Below are 23057 nucleotides of genomic sequence, written 5' to 3'. Positions count from 1 at the left end.
AGCACACTTGGTTTTGGCCTCCCTGCACCTTTGGGTGAACCAAGGGCTCGTTCTGGCTTTCTTGTTATTTCTGTTACCCTTGGGTACAAATCTCTCCTCAGCTTCCTTGCACATTGTTGTCACATATTCCATCATCTCGTTTACTGACTTTCTTGCCAGTTCTGTGTCCCACTGAATCCTGTGCAGAAAATACTTCATGCCTGTGTAGTCCTCTCTCTTGTAGTTTGGCTTCATTCATCCTGCCCTTCCTGGTTCCCTCTCTACTTGTAACTCTTAATATGTATTTGAATCTCAGAACCACGTGATCACTGGCCTCGAGGGGTCTTTCAAATGTGATGTCCTCAATATCTGCACTACTCTAGGTAAATACTAGGTCCAGTCTCCCTGGCTCGTCCTCTCTTCTCTTTCTGGTAGTGTCCCTTAAGTGTTGGTACATGAGGTTTTCCAGTACCACCTCTGTCATCTTAGTCCTCCACGTTTCTGGCCCCCATGTGGCTCCAGGTTCTCTCAGTCGATCTCCATGTGGTTGAATTCAGCCATAATCAGCAGCTTTGCCTTGTTCGCATGAGCCCTTCTGGCCACTTCAGCCAGTGTGTCAACCATCTCTCTAATACTCTCATCATACTCTTGCCTTGGCCTCCTGCTGTTCTGTGGTGGGTTATACATTACTGCAATTACCACCTTGAGACCTGCAAACTGAAGTGTTCCTATTATGTACTGTCTTACTTATCCTCTGTCTCCTCTCTCCAGCTCATCAAAATCCCTTCAGTTTTTGGTGAGCCGTGCCACTCCTCCACCCCCTCTGTTCCCTCTGTTTCTCCTCAGGACCTGATATCCCGTTGGAAAGATGGCATCTGTTATCATTCCTGTGAGCTAGGTTTCTGTGAGAGCTATGATATCCAGTGATGCCTCTTTTACTCTTTCGTGCCACTCCTCCCACTTATTCGTTATTTCATCAGCGTTTGTGTACCATACCTTCAGTTTCCTCTCGAACCCTGTGTTTTGGATGGGTCTGTGAGGGTGGGGGACCTGGCAGTTTGGTGTGGGATTCTACAGCATAGTGTGGGGTGGGGGATGAAAGTGTGGATTGTGCTTTGTGTTGGGATATCGTGTGTGGTAGTAGCGTTCTGGGGGTGGTTCTGTGTGTGTGTGTGTGTGTGTGTGTGTGTGTGTGTGTGTGTACTCACCTATTTGTACTCACCTATTTGTGGTTGCAGGGGTCGAGTCATAGCTCCTGGCCCCGCCTCTTCACTGATTGCTACTAGGTCCTCTCTCTCCCTGCTCCATGAGCTTTATCATACCTCGCCTTAAAACTATGTATGGTTCCCGCCTCCACTATTTCACTTTCTAGGCTATTCCACGGCTTGACTACTCTATGACTGAAGAAATACTTCCTAACATCCCTTTGATTCATCTGAGTCTTTAACTTCCAATTGTGACCTCTTGTGTCTGTGTCCCATCTCTGGAACATCCTGTCTTTGTCCACCTTGTCTATTCCGCGCAGTATTTTATATGTCGTTATCATGTCTCCCCTGACCCTCCTGGCCTCCAGTGTCGTCAGGCCGATTTCCCTCAACCTTTCTTCGTAGGACAATCCCCGTAGCTCTGGGACTAGTCTTGTTGCAAACTCTTGCACTTTCTCTAATTTCTTGACGTGCTTGACTAGGTGTGGATTCCAAACTGGTGCTGCATACTCCAGTATGGGCCTGACGTAAATGGTATACAGAGTCTTGAACGACTCCTTACTGAGGTATCGGAACGCTATCAGTAGGTTTGCCAGGCGCCCGTATGCTGCAGCAGTTATCTGATTGATGTGCGCCTCAGGAGATATGCTCGGTGTTATACTCACCCCCAGATCTTTTTCCTTGAGTGAGGTTTGCAGACTTTGGCCATCTAAACTATATTGTGTCTGCGGTCTTCTTTGCCCTTCCCCAATCTTCATGACTTTGCATTTGGCGGGGTTAAACTCAAGGAGCCAGTTGCTGGACCAGGCTTGTAGACTGTCCAGGTCTCTTTGTAGTCCTGCCTGATCCTCATCCGATTTGATTCTTCTCATTAACTTCACATCATCTGCAAACAAGGACACTTCTGAGTCTATCCCTTCCGTTATGTCATTCACATGTACCAAGAACAGCACAGGTCCTAGGACTGACCCCTGTGGAACCCCGCTTGTCACAAGCGCCCACTCTGACACCTCGTCACGTACCATGACTCGTTGTTGCCTCCCTGTCAGGTATTCTCTGATCCATTGCAGTGCCTTTCCTGTTATGTGTGCCTGATCCTCTAGCTTTTGCAGTAACCTCTTGTGTGTGTGTGTGTGTGTGTGTGTGTGTGTGTGTGTGTGTGTGTGTGTGTGTGTGTGTGTGTGTGTGTTCATGTATTTTGTTTCGTTTTCCCTCCTTCCTCGATCTATTTTAATTTATTCTCGCTGTATTCATGATGAAGCGCTAAACCCGTGAGGGCCGTAAGGGGGGAGGTGACGGGAGGCGACAAGATTTGATCCGGTGACAGAAAACAGGGGAAGGAGGGAGGGTAAGGGGCAGTTCCAGTTCCGTGGATCAAGAGCCCTTCAGCAGCACCGAGGCGAGCACCTTGCCTGGCCTTACTTCATCCATATAAAAAAAAAATCGTAATTTATTTTTTTCCAATTCAATTTATTTCTCCGTAAAATAATTCCACCATAATATTTTTTCCGGGTTTTTTTTCTTTTGGTTTACGGTTAAGGTCGAGCAGTAATTGTTTTAATGTGATATCAAAGGTTGTTGTTCACCCCGCGAATACATTTTACAACCATTGAACAATTATTAGTGTGTGTGTGTAGGCTTGAACGTTCAACAAATCCACAAACTTCAAATGAACTGCGGGTTGTGTGTTTCAAGGGACAGGATTTTTTTTATCGTGACTTTGGAGTTCTAACCCCAAAAAATCTACGGTTTGTAATTACCATTTTAGCTGTAGTACTTTGCTGGGAGGAAGTTTCAGCTGACATGAACTGCCTTGATGTATATTTGAAAATTTCTACTGAGGAAACGTTAGCCAGTGATTTCCTCAGTCCAATACGGAGAAAAACGGAGGAGGAGGATGAGGTAATCAGTCCCCTCAGCCTGGAGCCTCAGCCCTGCCCCAGAGGTCACCTGCTCAGACCTGCTTTCCACGTGGCAGTCTTTCATCTGAGTAACTCAAAACTGGTGCTCTGAATAGAGCACTAATTGTTCATTATTACTCCAGCAGCAGTAACATCAGCGTCATTGTTACCAGCATCAGCAGCAATACCCGCAACAACACCAGTAAATGTATTAACAACAAGAGCAGCAGCAACACTAGCAACAATACCAACAACAAAAGCAGCAACAATAATATTAACAGCAGTAGCAGCAACAGTAGTAGTAGTATTGGCAGCACAGAAAGAAACCTAATTATATCTGAATCAGGACCCAGGATCAGCCTGGTCCTGGGCCAGAGTGGTATGTAAGTCCATTCTGACTTGACATTGGTCCAGGACTTTAAAGCATGTGTTTAGTAACTTTCAATCTTGTAGAAGCAGAAGGAGGAAGGAGGAGAGGAAAAGGAAAGAGGAAGAAAGGAGGAATGACGAGAGTTAAGTAATTATTTTTATCTAAAGTCTTCTATATGTATCATACGTTAATTTAAAATTGATTTAATTATACTTAAAATCAATGATATATATATATATATATATATATATATATATATATATATATATATATATATATATATATATATATATATATATATATATATATATATATATATATATTGGTTATGCTCAGATCGATTTCCCCTGAACCACTGGCGGGTCCATGTGTTTCTAGGATGCGACTGACAGCTGTTACACAGGACTTGGGGAGTCCTGTATGTGAGTCCTGTGTCCTGGATTTAACCCTCGGTTCTCTTCGTTTATCATTGAGAGAATGCATGTGCAAAAAAAAAAAAAAAAAAAAAAAAAAAAACAGTGCTCTTGGGCACAAGAAACAGTAAAGTACTTAAGTAGTTCATGTTCTCTAAGTGAGTCACATTACCGAAAACAGATACATCAAGATTCAACATGCGTGGTGTTGCAGAGCTGAAAGTGATTTATTTCGTTGGAGAAATCTTGTAAGTGATTATTATGTGTATTCAAAAATTTTACCCAAAACGAGGCGAAAAGTATACTGTTAATCCACTTAGCTATTTATCAAACTGCTTGCTTAACACAGCGGCATCTACCACCCAGGTAGCCAGACACTAAAAAAAAAAAAAGAGAAAGAAGCACAGTGACCATCACTCGTTCAACAGCTGTCTTCCTAGAAGTGTACAGAAGATCTATAAAGAGAACTACTGAATGAGTGATGGTGAATGCATTACTTTTTTTCTGGGGAATGGGACCCAACCTTAGTTGGGTCCCCTTGGTGGCCTAACAATCGCTTCTTGATGGGTGGGTCCCTATATTCTGGTGAAACTTTCTTGGTACAGGTAATTGAGGCCACTCACTCCACTTCCTTGAATTAAACCTGATTCCTCCCATTTCCCAGGCGCTGTACGACCCCTATGGGTCTAGCACTTCCCCATAAACGTATAAACAATGGGGCCTCCTAAAGCTTCACGAAGAGCGACTTCCTTAAGGCCCATCAAATTATCCCAAGGATGACTCCTGCAAGCGAGGTGGACCTCGAGCACTGTTGTCCCTATACCCACACACATTTTTCTGTTATACGTTATACTAGTTTGTAATACTTTACTAGGGACCACTGTAATAACAGGGACCACTGTAACACCAGGGACCATTATAACAGCAGGGACCACTGTAACATCAGGGACCATTGTAACAGCAAGGACCGCTGTAACACCAGGGACTACTCTAACACTGTTGTGCGGGGTTCGAATGCTGGAATTGGGTGTAAACACACATCAGATGAGTGGAAGTACTAAAGGAGGAGCACCAAGCCTGACCTGTCTTCTCTATAACATCTCGACTTGAACTGCCGTACCCATGCCAGGAGGACAAGCAGCATTCGAACATCATGCTATGGTCAGCAGAATGACTCAGTAACGGTCAGTTATCATGTAGGGAGACGGTGAATCATTAACGGTTGGTATGAGTCACATACTACTACACTACTGGTAACTGATACTACTGATACTACCTCGGCGACATTAATGTATGACATCCCGACAAACAGCTAATACAAACTAGAGGCAACAGGTGTATGGCTCTGGGCTGATTTTATACAATATCAAAGTACACAGCAGTGGAACATCATAACTATAAATAAGGATATTATCGGGATGGAAGCTAATGTAATGGAACTTATTGTAATGCATTACAAGGTATGATATATCACAATTCATGGGAATAATAGGCTCAACGGTGGGATTATACAATAAAAGTGATAAAATAAATTGATCAATCGATCTGTATTCATGTGATCTACAGATTCTGAGGAAGGACATGTACAAAGAAGGAAGTGTTTAACAGAAAAGGTAGACTTGGTGCACTCAAATCTAAACTGTTAAATATCAGAATTCGGAGAGAACGTGAACAAAAAAATATTAACAAGTTGATGTTGTAGCAGATAGTAGAAATATATTTTAAACTATATTGTTCATCTATGCAGGTTATTTACCTTTAACCCCAACTCTGCTAGGGTGAGATTTACATATGCAGAATGATTATCATCTCTGGGAGGATCAAACTCTGTTGCAATGGCTAGCTCTTACCATGGTTGAGGAAGATCTGAATTGGTATTTACAAATGATACATAAGGATTTCTCAGTGCTTGTCATGTATATAGGGAATAACGACATTCGGGTTGATCGTCTGACTGAGTATTAGAGGCAGAGGGTACAGAGTCAGGAGGACTGTCAGAGTCTGTCACATTAGTCTGGGTTGGAACATCATTATCATCGCATACTAACTTCATATGATCTAAATACGAACGTTTATACTGACCAGTACTAATTTCTCTAAATTTACTTATTGCCAGTGATATGTTCAACTACTCGGTAAGGACCAACAAACTTTTGATAGAGCTTAGGCATTACAGACGTTTTGTTAAAGTTAGTCAGCATAACTCTCGAACCTACTTTAATTATGGTCGGCTTTGCTCGAGTATTAGTTACTCTTGTAAATTCTGCTGTTGATTTATGAAGTGTTTCACGGATTCTTCTAAAAACACTTTGAGCTAAGCTGGTACGAGTTGCTATGAAATCATCAGGGTTGTAATTGGGTTTCAGGTTAGAATATAACAACTAATAAGGCATACGTTTATCTACACCGTGCAACACATAATGCGGAGTGTCACCTATTGAAGCACATATATATTGCACATTGAGCATCAGGCATAACATCATCCCAAGTGTCACTATTGGGACTGATAGTGGCTCTGAAGACATCAAGTACTTTCTTATTAGTGCGTTCCGCTAACCCATTACTGGACCACTAATACCAGGGACCACTGTAACAAGAGGAACCACTGTAACAGCAGTACCACTGTAACAGCAGGGATCACTGTAACATCAAGGACCACTGTAACAATAGAGACCATTGTAACAGCAGGGGCCACTGTAACAAGAGAAACCATTGTAACAAGAGGAACCATTCTAACTGCAAGGAGCACTGTAACGATAGGAACCACTGTAACAGCAGGGACCACTATAACAGCAGGGATCACTGTAGCACCAGGGACCACTGTAACAACAGGGACCATTGTAACACCATTGACCACTGTAACAAGAGGAACCACTGTAACAGCAGGAACCACTGTAACAGCATGGATCACTGTAACTGCAGGGAACACTGTGACAGCAGGGACCCCTGTAACAACAGGGAACACTGCAACAAGAGAAACCACTATAACAGCAGGGACCACTGTAACAGCACGGATCACTGTAACACAAGGGGCCACTGTAACAAGAGGAACCACTGTAAAAGCAAGGATCACTGCAACACAAAGGACCACTGTAACAGCAAGAACTAATGTAATAGCAGGGACCACTGCAACAAGGGGAACCACTAAAACAGAACGGATCACTGTAACAAGAGAAACCACTATAACAGCACAGACCACTGTAACACCAATTACCACTGTAACAGAAGGGACCACTCTAACACCAGGGACGTCTGTAACATCACGGGCCACTGTAACAGCAGGGACCACTGTAACAACAGGAACCACTGAAACAGCAGGAACCACTGTAACAGCAGGGATCACTGTAACAGCAGACGCCACTGTAACAGTATGAACCACTGTAACAGCAGGGACCATTGTAGCAGCAAGGACGACTTTAGAAGCAGGGACCAATGTAACAGCAGGGACCACTGTAATACCAGAGACCAATGTAACACGAGGAACCACTGTAACAGCAGGAACCACTGTAACAGCAGGCACTACTGTAACAGTATGGGCCACTGCAGCAGTATGAACCACTGTAACAACAAGCACCACTGTAACAGTATGAACCATTGTAACAGCATGGACCACTGTAACAATATGGATCACTGTAACAGCAGGCACCACTGTAACAATATGGACCACTGTAACAGTGTGGACCATTGTAACAGTGTGGACCACTGTAACAACAGGTACCACTGTAGCAGCAGGCAACACTGTAACAGTATGGACCACTGTAGCAATATGGATCACTGTAACAACAGGCACCACTGTAACAGCAGGGACCACTGTAACCACAGGGGCCACCGTAACCACAGGGACCACTGTAATAGCAAGGACCACTGTAACAGCAAACACCACTGTAAGTGCAGGCACCAATGTAACAGCATGGACCACTGTAACAACAGGGACCACTGTAGCAGCAGGCAACACTGTAACAGCATGAACCAATGTAACAACAGGGACCACTGTAGCAGCAGGCAACACTGCAACAGCATGGACCATTGTAGCAACAGGAGTCACTGTAGCAGCAGGCAACACTGTAACAGCATTGACCACTGTAACAACAGGGACCACTATAGCAGCAGGCAACACTGCAGCAGCAGGCAACAGTGTAACAGCATGGACGTGTAAGAATGGTATATAATACCGACAAGATGATATTAAGACACATGTGCAACACCTAATCTCCACGACTGCGGTGCTCTTCGCACCTACTCCTAGGTTGAGGGACTGATTACCTCATCTTCTGTATATAGTCCTACTGTCTTCAAGTTATGTCCTAGAATTTGTATTGATAAAGCCACTGGTTGGCGAAACGTCTACAATAAAGATACCCAGATGTTGCACATGTGTCTTGATTTCATCAACAGCATGGACCTCTGTAACAACAGGGACCACTGTAGCAGCAGGCAACACTGTAGCAGCAGGCACCACTGTAACAGCAGGCAACACTGTAACCTCATGGACCACTGTAACAAGGACCACTGTGGTAGTAGGCACCACTGTAACAGCATGGACCACTGTAACAACAGAGACCACTGTAACAACAGGGACCACTGTAGCAGCAGGCAACACTGTAACAGCAGGCACCGCTAAGCAGGTAATGGTTTCCGATGCGGGAGGCAGCAGAGGGATCATAATGTAGTTTCTCCAGCCAGACTGAGTGGCTCACACTGTGATATGACGTCGGCGGCGTCGGCGGCGGTGGCGGCGGCGGCGGCGACGGCTGCGATGACGGCGGTGACGACGGTGGCGACGACGACGGTGACAGCGACGACGGTGATGACGGTGATGACGGTAAATGTGGGGATGGTGGTGGTGCTGCTACTAGCATTAGTGCTGGCTTACACACACACAATATATATATATATATATATATATATATATATATATATATATATATATATATATATATATATATATATATATATATATATATATATATATATATATATATATATATATATGAAAGGAATTCGCAAGAGCAGACGAAATATACACAAACACTGATCTCTGGCTGAAGGAGACTCGAACCTACGAACCTTGGAACAAGGTACGCAGTGCTTTACCAATCTACCCACACTGGACCAAAACCTTGGAGTCCAGCTTGCGCTAGACTTTGATCCAAGGCTTAAGGCTGCTTTGGGGTAGATTGTGGGTGGATTGGTTTTATTACTTTTCCTTTTATATCCACGGGGAAGTGGAATAAGAATCTTTCCTCCGTAAGCCATGCGTGTTGTAAAAGTCAACTAAAATGCCGGGAACAATGGGCTAGTAACCCCTTTTCCTGTAAAGATTACTAAAAAGAATAAGAAGAAGAAAATTGTCAAAGTGGGAAGTCTGAATGTGCGTGGATGTTGTGCAGATGATAAGAAAGAGATGATTGTGGATGTTATGAATGAGAAGAAGCTGGATGTCCTGGCTTTAAGTGAAACAAAGCTGAAGGTGGTGGGAGAGTTTCAGTGGAGAGGAATAAATGGGATTAGGTCAGGGGTTTCAAATAGAGTTAGAGCTAAAGAAGGAGTAGCAATAATGTTGAAGGATAAGCTAAAAAAAAAGCTATGGCAGGAAAAGAGTATAAATGTATTAATTCAAGTATTATGTGGAGTAAAATAAAGGTTGGATGTGAAAAGCGGGTTATAGAAAGCGTATATGCACCTGGAGAAGAGAGAAGTGTAGAGGAGAGAGAGAGAGAGAGATTTGGGGATATGTTGAGTGAATGTGTGGGGAGTTTTGAACCAAGTGTGAGAGTACTTGTGGTTGGACATTTCAATGCTAAAGTGGGCAAAAATGTTGTGGACTGAATAGTAGATAAATTTGGGCACCAGGGGTAAATGAAAATGAGGATCATTTAATTGAGCTATGTGTAGAAAAAGGTTTGGTAATAGGTAATACATATTTTATAAAAAAGAGGATAAATAAATATACAAGATATGATATAGCACGTAATGAAAGTAGTTTGTTAGATTATGTATTGGTGGATAAAAGGTTGATGGGTAGGCTCCAGGATGTACATGTTTATAGAGGGGCAACTGATATATCGGATCATTATTTAGTTGTAGCTACAGTTAGAGTAAGAGGTAGATGGGACAAGAGGAAAATGTCAACAACAAGTAAGAGAGAGGTAAAAGCGTATAAACTAAGGGAGGAGGAAGTTCGGGTGAGATATAAGCGACTATTGGCTGAAAGGTGGGCTGGTGCAAGTATGAGTAGTGGGGGGGGGGTTGAAGAAGGTTGGAATAGTTTTAAAAATGCAGTATTAGAATGTGGGGCAGAAGTTTATGGTTATAGGAGGGTGGGTGCAGGAGGAAAGAGTAGTGATTGGTGGAATGATGAAGTAAGGGGTGTGATAAAAGAGAAAAGGGTAGCTTGTGAGAGGTTTTTACAAAGCAGAAGTGTTATAAGAAGAGTAGAGTATATGGAGAGTAAAAGAAAGGTGAAGAGAGTGGTGAGAGAGTGTAAAATGAGAGCAGATGATAGAGTGGGAGAAGCACTGTCAAGAAATTTGAATGAATATAAGAAAAAAATTTGGAGTGAGTTAAACAAGTTAAGAAATCCTAGGGAATGAATGGATTGTCAGTTAAAAACAGAGTAGGGGAGTTAGTAGATGGGAAGATGGAGGTTTTGGGTAGATGGCGGGAATATTTTGAGGAACTTTTAAATGTCGACGAAGAAAGGGAGGCAGTAATTTCATGCACTGGCCAGGGAGGTATACCATCTTTTAGGAGTGAAGAAGAACAGGATGTGAGTGTGAGGGAGGTGCGTGAGGCATTACGTAGAATGAAAGGGGGTAAAGCAGCTGGAACTGACGGGATCATGACAGAAATGTTAAAAGCAGGGGAGAGACATAGTGTTGGAGTGGTTGGTATTTTGTTCAATAAATGTATGAAAGAGGGGAAGGTACCTAGGGATTGGCGGAGAGCATGTATAGTCCCTTTATATAAAGGGAAAGGGGACAATAGAGATTGTAAAAATTATAGAGGAATAAGTTTACTGAGTATACCAGGAAAAGTGTACGGTAGGATTATTATTGAAAGAATTAGAGGTAAGACAGAATGTAGAATTGCGGATGAGCAAGGAGGTTTCAGAGTGGGTAGGGGATGTGTAGATCAAGTGTTTACATTGAAGCATATATGTGAACAGTATTTAGATAAAGGTAGGGAAGTTTTTATTGGATTTATGGATTTAGAAAAGGCATATGATAGAGTGGATAGGGGAGCAATGTGGCAGATGTTGCAAGTATGTGGAATAGGTGGTAAGTTACTAAATGCTGTAAAGAGTTTTTATGAGGATAGTGAGGCTCAGGTTATGGTGTGTAGAAGAGAGGGAGAATACTTCCCGGTAAAAGTAGGTCTTAGACAGTGATGTATAATGTCACCATGGTTGTTTAATATATTTATAGATGGGGTTGTAAAAGAAGTAAATGCTAGGGTGTTCGGGAGAGGGGTGGGATTAAATTATGGGGAATTAAATACAAAATGGGAAGTGACACAGTTACTTTTTGATAATGATACTGTGCTTATGGGAGATTCTAAAGAAAAATTGCAAAGGTTAGTGGATGAGTTTGGGAGTGTGTGTAAAGGTAGAAAGTTGAAAGTGAACATAGAAAAGAGTAAGGTGATGAAGGTATCAAATGATTGAGATAAAGAAAAAATGGATATCAAAATTGGGGAGGAGGAGTATAGAAGAAGTGAATGTTTTCAGATATTTGGGAGTTGACGTGTTAGCGGATGGATGTATGAAGGATGAGGTTAATCACAGAATTGATGAAGGAAAAAAGGTGAGTGGTGCGTTGAGTTATATGTGGAGGCAAAAAATTTTATCTATGTCGGCAAAGAAGAGAATGTATGCAACTATAGTGGTACCAACCCTCTTATATGGGTGTGAAGCTAGGGTTGTAAATGCTGGAGCGAGGACGCAGTTGGAGGCAGTGGAGATGTCTTGTCTGAGGGCAATGTGTGATGTAAATATTATGCAGAAAATTCGAAGTGTGGAAATTAGGAGAAGGTGTGGAGTTAATAAAAGTGAGTGAGGTGAAAGTGTTGAATGATGATGAAAGTATTTTCTTTCTGGGGGATTTTCTTTCTTTTTGGGTCACCCTGCCTCGGTGGGAGACAAATATATATATACACAATATATATATCCATCTATATATATATATATATATATATATATATATATATATATATATATATATATAGAGATAGATAGATAGATAGATAACATATATATATATATATATATATATATATATATATATATATATATATATATCTATATATATATATATATATATATATATATATATATATACATATACATATATATATATATATATATATATATATATATATATATATATATATATATATATATATATATATATATATATATATATATATATATATATATATATATATATATATATATATATATATATATATATATATATATATATATATGTATATATATATGTATATATATATGTATATATATATATATATATATATATATATATATATATATATATATATATATATATATATATATGTATATATATATATATATATATATATATATATATATATATATATATATATATATATATATATATATATATATATATATATGTGCATATATATATGTATGGCGACTAAAAACAAGGAAACATTCTCCATTATTCATTTAACTGGAGTCTTGTAAGAGGTGCGTAGACATGGCAATTAAAATGACCGTCTGAGTCAGCCAGGCACTCGGGCCATTGTCCAAGAGTCAGGGTTGGCCCTGAGAAAGGTGTGTTGTGATGGAGACCAGCACCACTGTTAACACCGAACTGAAGTTACCAGCCTCGCGCATCATTGACAGTAACTACACTGCTACACGATACCTGTACAGGAACACTTGGCGGACTCCTCAGCATAGGGCATAAGACACCATGATTGCAAGACTGCAGTCAGGTATCACCGAGCACCTGACGCACTACTAATATTACTACTAACGACGCACCCTCACTTGTGCGTCACAGGTCCTACTTCGGGAGACAGTGACGGGTCATCATCTTATCGTGACCCGTGTCAGGGCAGTGTTGCTGACGAATATACCATCATCATTATCTGTACCATCATCAAATAACTCTCGGAACAGCACCATCTCCGCCCCACCTTCATAACACAGACACTGTGCTCACCATCTCCACCACTCAAAAAGCTTCTGAAAGTGTTCTACTTATTCGTTCTTGTGTGAGCTTCAACGATAGTTATTACACCGCGAAATTTTTGCTCATGAACATAGCGAGCTTCAGAAAGTGATACGTCCCGTAGAAGCTTCATCTTAAACGTAAACAAATGTAGCCACTTACTTATTGAGCAATTATTTTATTAATATACTAATAAATATATTTCTGTGTTGATTGAGTCACTTTCGGAAGAATCTGCATATACTGTTTTTCACAAGTTCGAATTAGTTCTTTGGTTCTATGCCAATGGCTGGTTCGTCTTTCTTTTAATAATATATTGGGACGCAATAGGCATATGTGTGATTGTCTTTTACTTAGGTGCTGGCAGTCTAAGAGAGGCACCTACACTCCTGTTGGCACTGGCGTATGAACACCCTTATGATATTAGAGGATCTCACCTTCATGGATCACAACAGTGTCATTATCACGGCTGCAAGGAAAACGGTTGGATGGATATTTACTGGGAACGCCTGAAGTCCCTTGACCTCTACTTCTTGGAACGCAGGAGAGAAAGGTACTTCATAATTTACATCTGAAAAAATCCTAGACTCTAGGATTTGAGACCAGGAATGCCGTGAGTACACTAAGAGAAAATACAATAAGTGTCGGGGGCCCTAAGACTGTTCAACAGCCTCCCATCATACATAAGGTGGGATTACCAATAGACCCTTTGCTGTCTTCAAGAGAAAACTGAATAGATACCTAAAGTCAGCACCAGAATAGCCGGGCTGTGGTTGTACGATGGGCGGTGTGTGGCCAGCAGTAACATCCTAGGCCCTGATCCACCGCGAGGCCCGGTCATGGGCCGGGTCGCGGGGGCGGTGACCTTCCAGAACACTCTTCAGGCAGACTTCAGACATTACTGTGGAGTATAAACCCTAGCGAGACGCTCGACGCCACTGCTCTCCCGTTGTGTTCTACTAAACAAAACAATTTATTCCCTCAGGTCCACACGTTCAGAGGCGAGAGGACTGAAAGAGATAACCCAGCTTGTGGAGGCAAATAAATTAATTCCTGCAATACCAGTGTGTTTACAGTTTTACCAGTGCGGCCTTATCTATTTTGGTGTGTGTGTGTGTGTGTGTGTGTGTGTGTGTGTGTCTCGCTGACTGTACAATAGTTGCACAGAGTTTAACTATCTCGTCTCCAGTGTACAGAGAGTGCAAGTTGCAAGCCGTCTAGTACACTTAACCCTCGACATTCTAAACACTCGACAGTCAAATTCTCTAAGAACCAGTGCTCACTGGTCCTCAGCAGCTGCTGAGGACCAGTGATCACTCATCTGCGGCGGCTGAGGACCAGTGATCACTCTGCGGCTGCTGAGGACCAGTGATCACTCTGCGGCTGCTGAGGACTAGTGCTCACCCACCTGCAGCTGCTGAGGGCCAGTGATCACTCTGCGGCTGCTGAGGACCAGTGCTCACCCACCTGCAGCTGCTGAGGGCCAGTGCTCACTCACCTATGACTGCTGAGGACCAGTGCTCACTCACCCGCACCTTTCTCAGCAGTTTTGCAGCTGTTGCTACTTCGATCCCTGTGAGTAACAGTGCGTCAGGCATGATCGTGCAGCGTGCAGTCATTGCAAGAAGTGTCAACACATTGCCTTGCCTTTGTGTTGGGCGAAATGAGTACCATTCAAGGGCTCTCACCCGGCCGCATCTCTCATCTTGATCAGAAGGCGAGGTGGGCGGCTCCATCTTCATCTTAAACCAAGGTGGGAAGCTGCAATCTTTTCTTAAATAAGATTGAGAGAGCATACATGCTAGCTAGAGCTCAACACTCAGAGCTTAACACTCAGAGCTCAACACTCAGAGCTTAACATTCAAAGATCAACACTCAGAGCTCAACACTCAGAGCTCAACACTCACAACTTAACACTCAGAGCTCAACACTCAGAGATCAACACTCAGAGATCAACAATCAGACCTCAACACTCAGACCTCAACACTCAGAGCTCAACACTCAGAGCTCAACACTCAGAGCTCAACGCTCAGAGCCCAACATTCAGAGCTCAACACTCAAAGCTCAACACTCAGAGCCCAACATTCAGAGCTCAACATTCAGAGCTCAACACTCAGAGCTCAACACTCAGAGCCCAACATTCAGAGCTCAACACTCAGAGCTCAACACTCAGAGCTCAACACTCAGAGCTCAACACTCAGAGCTCAACACTCAGAGCTCAACACTCAGAGCTCAACATTCAGAGCTCAACACTCAGAGCTCAACATTCAGAGCTCAACACTCAGAGCTCAACATTCAGAGCTCAACACTCAGAGCTCAACATTCAGAGCTCAACACTCAGAGCTCAACATTCAGAGCTCAACATTCAGAGCTCAACACTCAGAGCTCAACACTCAGAGCTCAACATTCAGAGCTCAACATTCAGAGCTCAACATTCAGAGCTCAACACTCAGAGCTCAACACTCAGAGCTCAACACTCAGAGCTCAACACTCAGAGCTCAACATTCAGAGCTCAACACTCAGAGCTCAACACCATGCTACTCAGTCCAATTTTCTTTTCTGTCACAGTTATATATTTTTTACTTCACGTTACCATGCTCGCACAGGTCATGTTACCATGCTCGCACAGGTCATGTTACCATGCTCGCACAGGTCATGTTACCATGCTCGCACAGGTCATCTTACCATGCTCGCACAGATCATGTTGCCATGCTCGCACAGGTCATGTTACCATGCTCGCACAGGTCATGTTACCATGCTCGCACAGGTCATGTTACCATGCTCGCACAGGTCATGTTACCATGCTCGCACAGGTCATGTTACCATGCTCGCACAGGTCATGTTACCATGCTCGCACAGGTCATGTTACCATGCTCGCACAGGTCATGTTACCATGCTCGCACAGGTCATGTTACCATGCTCGCACAGATCATGTTGCCATGCTCGCACAGGTCATGTTACCATGCTCGCACACGTCATGTTACCATGCTCGCACAGGTCATGTTACCATGCTCGCACAGGTCATGTTACCATGCTCGCACAGGTCATGTTACCATGCTCGCACAGATCATGTTGCCATGCTCGCACAGGTCATGTTACCATGCTCGCACAGGTCATGTTACCATGCTCGCACAGGTCATGTTACCATGCTCGCACAGGTCATGTTACCATGCTCGCATAGGTCATGTTACCATGCTCGCACAGGTCATGTTACCATGCTCGCACAGGTCATGTTACCATGCTCGCACAGGTCATGTTACCATGCTCGCACAGGTCATGTTACCATGCTCGCACAGGTCATGTTACCATGCTCGCACAGGTCATGTTACCATCCTCGCACAGGTCATGTTACCATGCTCGCACAGATCATGTTATCATGCTCGCACAGGTCATGTTATCATGCTCGCACAGGTCATGTTACCATGCTCGCACAGGTCATGTTATCATGCTCGCACAGGTCATGTTATCATGCTCGCACAGGTCATGTTACCATGCTCGCACAGGTCATGTTATCATGCTCGCACAGGTCATGTTACCATGCTCGCACAGGTCATGTTACCATGCTCGCACAGGTCATGTTATCATGCTCGCACAGGTCATGTTATCATGCTCGCACAGGTCATGTTATCATGCTCGCACAGGTCATGTTATCATGCTCACACAGGTCATGTTATCATGCTCGCACAGGTCATGTTATCATGCTCGCACAGGTCATGTTACCATGCTCGCACAGGTCATGTTACCATGCTCGCACAGGTCATGTCACCATGCTCGCACAGGTCATGTTACCATGCTCGCACAGGTCATGTTACCATGCTCGCACAGGTCATGTTACCATGCTCGCACAGGTCATGTTACCATGCTCGCACAGGTCATGTTACCATGCTCGCACAGGTCATGTTGCCATGCTCGCACAGGTCATGTTACCATGCTCGCACAGGTCATGTTACCATGCTCGCACAGGTCATGTTACCATGCTCGCACAGGTCATGTTACCATGCTCGCACAGGTCATGTTACCATGCTCGCACAGGTCATGTTACCATGCTCGCACAGGTCATGTTACCATGCTCGCACAGGTCATGTTACCATGCTCGCACAGGTCATGTTACCATGCTCGCACAGGTCATGTTACCATGCTCGCACAGGTCATGTTACCATGCTCGCACAGGTCATGTTGCCATGCTCGCACAGGTCATGTTACCATGCTCGCACAGGTCATGTTACCATGCTCGCACAGGTCATGTTACCATGCTCGCACAGGTCATGTTACCATGCTCGCACAGGTCATGTTTCCATGCTCGCACAGGTCATGTTACCATGCTCGCACAGGTCATGTTACCATGCTCGCACAGGTCATGTTGCCATGCTCGCACAGGTCATGTTACCATGCTCGCACAGGTCATGTTATCATGCTCGCACAGGTCACGTTACCATGCTCGCACAGGTCATGTTACCATGCTCGCACAGGTCATGTTATCATGCTCGCACAGGTCATGTTACCATGCTCGCACAGGTCATGTTACCATGCTCGCACAGGTCATGTTACCATGCTCGCACAGGTCATGTTACCATGCTCGCACAGGTCATGTTACCATGCTCGCACAGGTCATATTACCATGCTCGCACAGGTCATGTTATCATGCTCGCACAGGTCATGTTACCATGCTCGCACAGGTCATGTTACCATGCTCGCGCAGGTCATGTTACCGTGCTCGCAGAGGTCATGTTACCATGCTTGCACAGGTCATGTTGCCATGCTCGCACAGGTCAAGTTGCCATGCTCGCACAGGTCATATTACCATGCTCGCACAGGTCATGTTATCATGCTCGCACAGGTCATGTTACCATGCTCGCACAGGTCATGTTGCCATGCTCGCACAGGTCATGTTTCCATGCTCGCACAGGTCATGTTACCATGCTCGCACAGGTCATGTTACCATGCTCGCACAGGTCATGTTTCCATGCTCGCACAGGTCATGTTACCATGCTCGCACAGGTCATGTTGCCATGCTCGCACAGGTCATGTTGCCATGCTCGCACAGGTCATATTACCATGCTCGCACAGGTCACGTTATCATGCTCGCACAGGTCATGTTACCATGCTCGCACAGATCATGTTGCCATGCTCGCACAGGTCATGTTTCCATGCTCGCACAGGTCATGTTACCATGCTCGCACAGGTCATGTTACCATGCTCGCACAGGTCATGTTACCATGCTCGCACAGGTCATGTTGCCATGCTCGCACAGGTCATGTTGCCATGCTCGCACAGGTCATATTACCATGCTCGCACAGGTCATGTTATCATGCTCGCACAGGTCATGTTACCATGCTCGCACAGGTCATGTTGCCATGCTCGCACAGGTCATGTTTCCATGCTCGCACAGGTCATGTTTCCATGCTCGCACAGGTCATGTTACGATGCTCGCACAGGTCATGTTACCACGCTCGCACAGGTCATGTTACCATGCTCGCAGAGGTCATGTTACCATGCTCGCACAGGTCATGTTACCATGCTCGCAGAGGTCATGTTACCATGCTCGCAGAGGTCATGTTACCATGCTCGCACAGGTCATGTTACCATGCTCGCAGAGGTCATGTTACCATGCTCGCACAGGTCATGTTACCATGCTCGCACAGGTCATGTTTCCATGCTCGCACAGGTCATGTTACCATGCTCGCACAGGTCATGTTGCCATGCTCGCACAGGTCATGTTGCCATGCTCGCACAGGTCATATTACCATGCTCGCACAGGTCATGTTATCATGCTCGCACAGGTCATGTTACCATGCTCGCACAGGTCATGTTGCCATGCTCGCACAGGTCATGTTGCCATGCTCGCACAGGTCATGTTTCCATGCTCGCACAGGTCATGTTTCCATGCTCGCACAGGTCATGTTACCATGCTCGCACAGGTCATGTTACCATGCTCGCACAGGTCATGTTACCATGCTCGCACAGGTCATGTTGCCATGCTCGCACAGGTCATGTTGCCATGCTCGCACAGGTCATGTTACCATGCTCGCACAGGTCATGTTGCCATGCTCGCACAGGTCATGTTACCATGCTCGCAGAGGTCATGTTACCATGCTCGCACAGGTCATGTTACCATGCTCGCAGAGGTCATGTTACCATGCTCGCAGAGGTCATGTTACCATGCTCGCACAGGTCATGTTACCATGCTCGCAGAGGTCATGTTACCATGCTCGCACAGGTCATGTTACCATGCTCGCACAGGTCATGTTTCCATGCTCGCACAGGTCATGTTACCATGCTCGCACAGGTCATGTTGCCATGCTCGCACAGGTCATGTTGCCATGCTCGCACAGGTCATATTACCATGCTCGCACAGGTCATGTTATCATGCTCGCACAGGTCATGTTACCATGCTCGCACAGGTCATGTTGCCATGCTCGCACAGGTCATGTTGCCATGCTCGCACAGGTCATGTTTCCATGCTCGCACAGGTCATGTTTCCATGCTCGCACAGGTCATGTTACCATGCTCGCACAGGTCATGTTACCATGCTCGCACAGGTCATGTTACCATGCTCGCACAGGTCATGTTGCCATGCTCGCACAGGTCATGTTGCCATGCTCGCACAGGTCATGTTACCATGCTCGCACAGGTCATGTTGCTATGCTCGCACAGGTCATGTTACCATGCTCGCACAGGTCATGTTACCATGCTCGCACAGGTCATGTTACCATGCTCGCACAGGTCATGTTACCATGCTCGCACAGGTCATGTTACCATGCTCGCACAGGTCATGTTACCATGCTCGCACAGGTCATGTTACCATGCTCGCAAAGGTCATGAACATAAAGATGGTAACATGGCAGAAGGGGATGACTGAACATACATCCTGCCCCTGAAGTACATCCTGTCCCTGAAGTACATCCTGCCCCTGAAGTACATCCTGCCCCTGAAGTACATCCTGCCCCTCAAATGCATCCTGCCTTTCAAGTACATCCTGCCCTTCTAGCACATCCTACCCGTCAAGTGCATCCTGCCCTCAAGCGTATCCTACCCCTCAAGTGTATCCTGCCCCTCAAATGTATCCTGCTCCTCAAGTGTATCCTGACCCTTTAATGTATCCTGCCCCTTTAGTACATCGTGCCTGTCAAGTATATCTTGCATTTCAAGTATATCTTGCCTGTCAAGCATATCCTGCCTGCCAAGTATATCCTGTCCATCAAGTATATCCTGCCTGTCAAGTATATCAAGCCTGTCTGGTATATCCTGCCTGTCAAGTATATCCTGCCTGTCATTTATATCTTGCCTGTCAGGTATATCTTGCCTGTCAAGCATATCCTGCCTGTCAAGTATATCCTGCCTGTCAAGTATATCCTGCCTGTCAAGTATATTCTGCCTGTCAAGTATATCCTGCCTGTCAAGCATATCCTGCCTGTCAAGTATATCCTGCCTGTCAAGTATATCCTGCCTGTCAAGTATATCTTGCATGACAAGTATATCTTGCCTGTCAAGCATATCCTGCCTGTCAAGTATATCCTGCCTGTCAAGCATATCCTGCCTGTCAAGCATATCCTGCCTGTCAAGTATATCCTGCCTGTCAAGCATATCCTGCCTGCCAAGTATATCCATTCCATCAAGTATATCCTGCCTGTCAAGTATATCCTGCCTGTCAGGTATATCTTGCTGGTCAAGTATATCTTGCCTGTCAAGCATATCCTGCCTGTCAAGTATATTCTGCCTGTCAAGTATATTCTGCCTGTCAAGCATATCCTGCCTGTCAAGCATATCCTGCCTGTCAAGTATATCCTGCCTGTCAAGTATATCCTGCCTGTCAAGTATATCTTGCCTGACAAGTATATCTTGCCTGTCAAGCATATTCTGCCCGTCAAGTATATCCTGCCTGTCAAGCATATCCTGCCTGTCAAGCATATCCTGCCTGTCAAGTATATCCTGCCTGTCAAGTATATCCTGCCTGTCAAGTATATCCTGCCTGTCAAGTATATCCTGCCTGTCAAGTATATCCTGCCTGTCAAGTATATTCTGCCCGTCAAGTATGTCCTGCCTGTCAAGTAACAGCAGCTGGACTCTCCACAAACGTGCAAAAATCAACGTAAGTGAGCAAGGCCTCTTTTCCTAGGTTAAACTTAATTAGCGCGATCTTATTCTGAGCATAAAATCCTTGGATCAAGAGCCTCCAGCCAAACTGGGGCAGGAGGGGAGTGTTACCGTCACACACACACACACACACACACACACACACACACACACACACACACACACACACACACACACACACACACACACGCACACACACACACACATACACACACACTCTCACACACACAACATGCACACACAAATACACACAGCCAGAACACAAACAGAACGACAGCAGCTGAGGGAGAGGACAAAAAGCGAAAGGAGCTAGGAAAGGAGACAAGGACGGAACCAGCAGAGGTCAATCAGAGCAGGACAGAGCAGCAAGGGCAAGCACACACAGAACCATCCTCAGAACCCCACAACCTATCACACCATCCCAACACAAACTACAATCCATACTCACAGCTTCCACCCAACACCCAGCTATAGAATCCCACAGTATGCTACCAGGTCTCCCACCTTCACAGGCCCCCCAAACCACAGTGTTGGAGAGGAAACTGAAGGTATGGTACACACACGCTGATGGAATAACAAATAAGTGGGAGGAGTGGCACGAAAGAGTCAAAGAGACATCACTGGACATCATAGCTCTCACAGAAACCAGCTTACAGGTATGATAACAGATACCATCTTTCCAACGGGATACCAGATCCTGAGGAAAGGCAGAGGGAACAGGGGGGAGGGGTGAAGGAGTGGCACTGCTGATCAAAAACTGATGGAATTTTGAACAACTGGAGAAAAGAGGCAGCGGAGAAGCAAGTGATTACATAGCAGGAACGCTTCACTCTGGAGGTCCCAAAGTGGTAATTGCAGTGATGTATAACCCACCACAGAACAGCAGGAGGCCAAGGCAAGAGTATGATGAGAGCAACAGGGTGATGGTTGACACACTGGCTGCAGTGGTCAGAAGAGCTCATGCATGCAAGGCAAAGCTCCTGATCATGGGTGACTTTAACCACAAGGAGAGAACTTGGAGCCACATGGGGGCCAAAATACATGGAGGGCTAAGATGATGGAGGTGGTACTGGAAAACTTCATGTACCAACACGTAAGGGACACTACAAGAGAGAGAGGAGAGGAAGAACCAGCAAGACTGGACCTAGTATTCACCTTGAGTAGTGCAGATATCGAGGACATTAGATATGAAAGACCCCTTGGGGCCAGCGATCATGTGGTTCTAAGCTTCGAATACACAGTAGAGCTACAAGTGGAGGGGAAAGCAGGAAGGCCAGGGCGAATGAAGCCAAACTACAAAAAAGGGGACTACACAGGAATGAGGAACTATCATGTGGGGGTTCGAACACGTGGATAGGGTAAAGAAATACTCATGTAGGCTGGAAGTACGTATATTACGGATAATGTGGGTAGCGCCAAACAGCCGGCCTGCCTCCTTGCTCTCTCTCGTAAGACTAACTAACCCCAGTACCCATATGTGGGGGTCTTTGAAATACTGCTGAGGTCAGCGGCAATATGAATACAGACAGTGATTCACGCAGAGATGGTTGGTAGTGAGTTATCTACTGGTGCACTGGTTACTGGTACTACTACTGAGAGCTCGGCGACGCTAACGTATGTCGTCCCGACATACAACTAATACAAACTAGAGATGGCAGGTATACGGCTTGGGCTGATTCTATACAATGTTAAAGTACACAACAATTGAACATTATACATAAGTAGAACATTGGAATGGAAGCTTACATAACTGAAACTGTAATGCAATACAAGGTATAATATAGCACAACTCATCGAATGATAGTCATTGAATGAAACTCATTGAATGAAACTCAACGAATGAAACTCAACGTTAAGATTACACAATAGAAGTG

General features: G+C 44.7%; 1 protein-coding gene across 5 annotated transcripts in view; it reads left to right on the top strand.

The window, feature by feature from the left end:
- Nucleotides 1-23057, top strand: part of Ptp36E (protein tyrosine phosphatase 36E) — a 360518-nt gene that overhangs the window by 188108 nt on the left and 149353 nt on the right. Inside the window, exon 1 of one of the 5 annotated variants that reach the window (XM_053777139.2) lies at nucleotides 14688-14842. The exons of the other annotated variants lie outside the window; for them this stretch is intronic. The gene's annotated coding sequence lies outside the window, so the exon portion shown is untranslated. Of the gene's footprint in view, nucleotides 1-14687; nucleotides 14843-23057 lie in introns of those variants that run through there. 5 annotated transcript variants of the gene reach the window in all.

The sequence above is a fragment of the Cherax quadricarinatus genome, chromosome 21, assembly GCF_038502225.1.
Source record: "Cherax quadricarinatus isolate ZL_2023a chromosome 21, ASM3850222v1, whole genome shotgun sequence".
NCBI classification, from domain to species: Eukaryota; Metazoa; Arthropoda; class Malacostraca; order Decapoda; family Parastacidae; genus Cherax; species Cherax quadricarinatus.
Note: the sequence above shows the minus strand (reverse complement) of the source record. Positions and strands in the feature narration are given on the sequence as shown.